The sequence below is a fragment of the Octopus bimaculoides genome, chromosome 13, assembly GCF_001194135.2.
Source record: "Octopus bimaculoides isolate UCB-OBI-ISO-001 chromosome 13, ASM119413v2, whole genome shotgun sequence".
NCBI classification, from domain to species: domain Eukaryota; kingdom Metazoa; phylum Mollusca; class Cephalopoda; order Octopoda; family Octopodidae; genus Octopus; species Octopus bimaculoides.
Window position 1 is genome coordinate 38,738,674 of NC_068993.1, and position 6,831 is coordinate 38,745,504.

Consider the following 6,831-nt stretch of genomic DNA (forward strand, 5'->3'; position numbering starts at 1 on the left):
ACATATATATATACACATATATATATACACACACACACTTCCATATATACACTTATGTCTACCTTTCGATTGTGTATTTTGGGAATAACAAATGCTTGTGTGCAGGTATCTGTGCATGCTTGTGTGTGTAGCATTATATATCTATATATATATATGTGTGTCTGTGTATATATGTGCATATATATATATATATATATGTGCATGCATGTATACATATACATATATAACATTTTTGTGTGTGTATATGTAAGACACATCCACACACAAATATATATATATGTATATATACATATATATATGTGTATATATATGTGTGTGTGTGTGTGTGTGTGTCTGTGTGTGTATATATATATAGATAAATAGGTAGATAGATAGATAGGTATACATATGAAATATAATTAGATGCAAGATTTGGAGAGGAATCAAACCTCATTGAATAAATGGTAAGCTCTCTTCAAAATCGGCATTGATTATAAAGTGCATAGATTTGCTGGAAGCAATGTATAGAATCGGACAGACAAAACCACAACGTTGTTGCAATTGATGATGATATCTCAATGCCTTCTTTACCCGGAAGGCGTCTTAAGAAACTAATATGTCTTTGAACAGAAACAATTTAACTTTATCTGCTTTCTTTCCTTTTCTTTTGTTATCTGTTATTATTATTATTATTTTTATTATTTTTAGTTTTTATTACCATTATTGTTTTTTGTGTATTATTCCTAATCTTATTTTACATGCATGCATATGTGTGTGGTGTATGTGTGTGTGCGTGTGTATATATATATACAGATATATATATACACACATATATATATACATATATATAATATTTATTTATAGATAAATAGAGAGACGAGTAAGTAGAGAGATACAAAGACAGACACACACACACACACACACATGCATATATATATACATATAAGTAAATATATATATGTGTGTGTATATATATATATATATATATATATATTATATATATATATATATATATATATATATATGTATGTGTATAGATATGTGTGTATATTTATAAATATATATGTATACACATACACACACATACTCACACACACACATCTTATACTTATATGTCAATGTTGCAGAGGTTGTCATGCATACATAGTACTGTTTATTTTGCTTTAAAGAATTAAAACAAAATTTTCTTTTTGTTTGTGGTAGTAGAGTAATAATGGTGATTGTTAAGTGGTCAAAAAGAAAGAAAGAGAGAAAGAAAGAGAGAAGCAAGGAAAAGGAAAAAGAGTTGGTGAAATAGAAAATAGAAATCATAATAGAACTGCTTAATATATTTACATTGTAAAAGAAAATGTGGATAACCACCCATGTCAGTCAGCATGGGAAGTGGATGTTAAATGCTGCTGCTGCTGCTGTTGATGATGTATGTGCATGTATATGTATATATATGTGTGTATGCATTTGTGTGCATTTTGTGGATGGATGTGTATATATATGTGTGTGCATGTATGTGTATATGTGCATGAGTGTGTGTATGTATATGTGTTCCCAGGAACAGGGAGTGCAGGTGGTGTGCTTGCACCCCTCTAATATTTTTAGGGGATGCAAAATCAAAATCTGCACCCCCTACATACTTTGCCGGGTTTAAAAAAGTGTCTAAAAGTTGATCTGTAAAAAGTTGCTTGAAGTTAGGTTTCTTCTCAAAACAAGAAGAAAGGACAAAAATGAATAAAAGAAAGTCCAAAATGTTTACTGATGAAGCTGGTCACAAAATTCCCAAGGGAATTCTTCACAACGAAATTGCCTTCATTGTGCAGCTATCCACATTCTTCATTTTCTCTGATTACTACAACTGACCCATTATCATCATCATCATTGCCATAATATTCTACTGCTACAACCATAACTACTACTAACTGTTACACCTTTCTTCCCACCACTGTCCACCTCAGTTTGAATGTATACCTCACAGTTCCATGATAAATCTACCAACAGTAAATAAAATAAAATCTATAAATGCATGATACCCCAGAATATGCCAGTTTTATCAATGCAAGAGATTATGCATATGCAGAAACTGCAATTTTACTAATTTATCTGGGACAAAACATACAATTCGTACAAGCAGCCGCAGCAGCACCACCACCACCACCACACATTTTACGCCACCACCACTTGTGATTTTTCAAATTGCTATCTTCTGTAAAATGTTTTCATCAGTTTGTCTGTTTCACTGTGTGAGTGTGTGTACACACACATGCACACACACACATGCATATATATGCAGAGGCGCAATGGCCCAGGGGTTAGGGCAATGGACTCGCGGTTGTAGGATCATGGTTTCGCTACCCAGAGTGTTTATTGAGCGTAAAACACCTAAAGCTCCACGAGGCTCTAGCAGCGGGTGGTGTTGAACCCTGCTGTATTCTTCCACCGCAACTTTGTCTCACTCTTTCTCCCTGTTTTTGTTGTACCCGTAATTCAAAGGGCCAGCCTTGTCACACTCTGCGTCACGCTGAATCTCCCCGAGAACTACATTATGAGTACATGTGTTTGGTTTGTGGAGTGCTCAGACTCTTGCACGTTAATTTCACGAGCAGGTTGTTCCATTGATCGGATCAACTGGAACCCTCATTGTCATAACCGATAGAGTACCCCGACATACATACATACATTATATGTATATATATATATATATATATATATAGATATATATATATATAATATGAGCAGGGTTTAGTTCACTGATGATCTAAACAAATAGGTACGCTGAGTAAGTGTGTTATAATTGGTCATCCGTTAGGTGCCAAGTTCACAGCCGAGGCGTGAGCTCAGGGTCTGTATTAGGCTTCTGAATTAGCAGGTATATATTATATTAGAGGATTACACATATATAAGGGATGACCACTAGGTGAACATCCAATATGCTAGAAAGAGGTCATCAACGAGGTCATTATTTTTCTTTGTGGCTGGGTCGTTGATGACCTCTTTCTAGCATATTATACACATGTAATACAATTTTTTCTGAATTTTCAGGTTTATTTATATGCTAGGCCACTTGGTTTTGAATTGAATTAATATTCAATTTATCACCCTATCTATATAAATAATAATTTAAATAGTTATGTTCTCCAACCGGCAACATATACTGCAGTGAATTATTCTCTGCAGAATTGTTTCCAGAATTTTGCATGCTGGAGATGAGGCATTTTGAAAAATAGTCCCAATGTAATCGGTAGAACTATATGCAAGTCTTGTTTCATGAAGACAATTCGTGTATAGTTCTGCAAATTATATTGATTTTAGAACGTTAATGCTGATGAGAACATGGATGTTGTTACGTAAGTAAAACGTTAATGTTCAAAACTGCAGTCCATAGATAATTCTTTATTCTGTATATTTCTCATTTTGTCCTGTTCTGGCGTTTTGCGAAATTTTTTTCTGGAGAACATCATTTTTCTTTGTGGTTGGGTCGTTGATGACCTCTTTCTAGAATATTGGATGTCCACCTAGTAGTCATCCCTTATACACGTGTAATACAATTTTTCTGAATTTTCAGGGTTTTTTTTTATATGCTAGGCCACTTGGTTTTAAATTGAATTTATATTCAATTTATCACCCTATCTACACACACACACACACACACACACACACACACACACACACACACATACATACATACATACATACATATATATATGGGGGAATTTACGAAAAAAACAACAACAGGTATATATATATATATATCTGTCTACCAAATCCAGTCACAAGACGCAGTGGAACTGAATCCAGACCCATGTGGTTGGGAAGCAAGTTATTTACCATACAGTCACGCCTATGGTAATAACTTAGAAATAGAATGTAAAAGTTTATCCCTTCTCTATGACCTTGTGTCACACGATGCACGACATGATGGTTGTAAACTCCTACACCACAAATCTTATCTGAGGTCCACAATGGAGTATAATTCTCATCACATTTGCAACGGAGCTGTTGCTGCACACATAGTCATACTAGACTGTACCTAGTAAAAAAGCTACACGCCTGATTGTCTTTCGCCATAAGCAAGCTATGTCTTCTGTCTACGTTCCAGAACTAGCTGGATTCATGCCATCTTCACTCAACTATTAATCCGAGTTGTCTTTCTTTTCTCATGGAGCTTGTTGTACTCAATCTCTTAGGCTTCATACGTTTTACTACACTCAGCCATTTCTCTTCTGATTCTCATGTAGATCCTTCTTGATAATGCAATTTGTCCAACATGGCTACTAGGTCTGTTAGAAATAGTAGCCAAATCTCACTCATTACATAAATGAATTGACACAAAAGACATGGAAAGATATCTGCGAAGAAATTGTTTTTAGTATGTACCTTAGAGAGGCATCAAAGAAAGGAGATATACGATCAAAGAGGTGGGGTTTTATCTTACTGAGACGGCCAGTGGTTTCGTGTTTTTCATTTGGACAGAAAGAAAAGTTTAAGTGCCCGAGGAAGGTACCTCAGTGTTTAAGGGTTGATACGAGTGGAAGTAAGGAAGAAACATGGGACAATTTAAATGAACAAATGTTTAGGGTCAAAAGTAACTTGAAGAAAGCTCACAATCATGTGTGTGTGTGTGTGTGTGTGTGAGTGAGTGAGAGAGAGAGAAAGAGAGAGAGAGATGATGCACATAAACAACATTTTAAATCCCAAACACAGTGTATACTTATAAGCAAAGTCGTATTGTCATTTATCTTCTCCTTCATCTCTGACGTCTTCTGACAAACGCCAAGCAAGATGGCGTGAATCTGTCAAGTTTTACCTGCTAGAAGAAGCAATCCAAATGCTTTTGAATCAGATCCCAATACTGGATATTCGAAACCCAAAGAAAGGGCAGATTTTCAATCTCGGGATCATTCAGATTCCAAAGGGGTATAATTTGTCTATGTAGAGCAAATGTAGACTGAGATAGAAGAGCTGCAGAAAGGTAGAATTTCGATTTTATTATAGTAAAAATATTAAGAAAGTATTATCAAACATTTTACTAGCAGCAAGCTTGTGTTTTATTTATATACGGCGTTTATAACCCGTCTCTCTACATCTAACTGTGGACTCCATGTTGAGTAACCATTATTTCGTGTTCATTAGCCTAGGGACAGAATGTGTGACACGTCGGCGGCATTTCGTACACTTTTTCAATCTGAGTTCAAATTCCACCGAGGTTCCCTTGAACCTTTTGTTGATAAAATCAGGGCCAGTCAAGCTTTGGGGTCAATACGATGGATTCCACCAAAGAAGAAAGAAATATTTCTTGTACGATATTTATTTACCAATCCTTACACTCATATCCCCTTAGATTTTCACGATCATTTACCATGAAATATTCTGTGTGAATATATGGAGAATGAAGTATCGTTTCTGGTTGGAACCTCCAGGTTTCCTGTCCTGAAATTGCCTGGCTAAGAGATCATACGGTTGAAGGAACAGTACCGGACACCTTGTAACTATGTTATGGTACCAACCAGCATGTTACAGAGGGTGTTTAAGAACTCAAAGGTGCATAAAACGGCAGACCCATACAAATGTGTCCCCGACTGTGTTTCCTAATAACTTCCAGAAAAATGGGTATATTTCACAAAATTCTCTGCAAATACCTCTCAGATGGTATAGATTACGATTATATCAGAATTCAATATGAAAATATTCACACATAAGGAAATTTGAATTTTTAAAAAGAAATTGTCATGTGTGTCAATATATATATATATATATATGTGTGTGTGTGTGTGTGTGTGCGCGATCTCTATTTTTTCACATTAAATTCAGATATAGTCGTAATGCACGCCATCTCAGAGTTATTTGTTGAATATTTCGTTAAAACTTATTCATTTTTTTCTGAAACTTATGAGGAAACAATTGTGTGGAGGACACGCCTGTGAGGGTCTGCTCAGAATATCCCCACAAACACCAAAAACAAGGTGAAGATGACTCTGACTTCACTCTAGTCTTCAGGTGTCCGGGTGCGTCCCCCGGCGCACACATTCCCTAGCCTCTAATCACCGCGAAAGGTTGAAAGAGACTGAAAAATATTTGAAACGAAGGTTTTGGAGAAAACTTTAGTTGTATTGTGACGACATAATGACAACATGAAGAAATATAGGAATCTCTGGACAAGACGAGAAATTCTTGAATGAATTTCACACGTAGACGTTGTACGCGCACGCACGGAATAGCACACACACGCACGCGCGCGTACACAAAAATATTTACATATATAATAAGTGCATCTACATTAATGTGTGTGTTGAGTGTGCGTACCTATTTTCTATCGATATATACAGGTATAAAGGCGGCGAGTTTGCGCGGAACCGCAAGCACATCTGACAAAATGCTTATAGGCATTTGGCCATCTTCATGTTCTGGGTTCAAATTCCGCAGCGCTCTACTTTGCTTTTCATGCTTTCGGGGTTGATAAGTAAGTACCAGTCGAACGCTGAGATCTAAGTAATCAAGTCTCCCCTCTCCACCATAGTTGCTGGCCTTGTGCTAAAATCTGAAATCAATATACATACAAACATGGAAGTGGCAGGCTGGTTAGCATGCCGGGTAAAATTCCCACTGCATTTCTTTCGGCTTCACGTTCTGAGTTCTGAGCAGACACAAAGATATACAAAAGTCTGTCATACCGGCCATGACGAAGGGAAATAGCCCTGAAACTCGAGTCGTCTTTATATATTTATATTTATATATTTGATCCTTTATATTGAACACTCAATATTTCATCTACATTCAATACTTTATTTCATGGTGCCATCCATTTTTATTTTATTTTATATTATATTATATATTGTATATTATATTATAAATCGTATATTC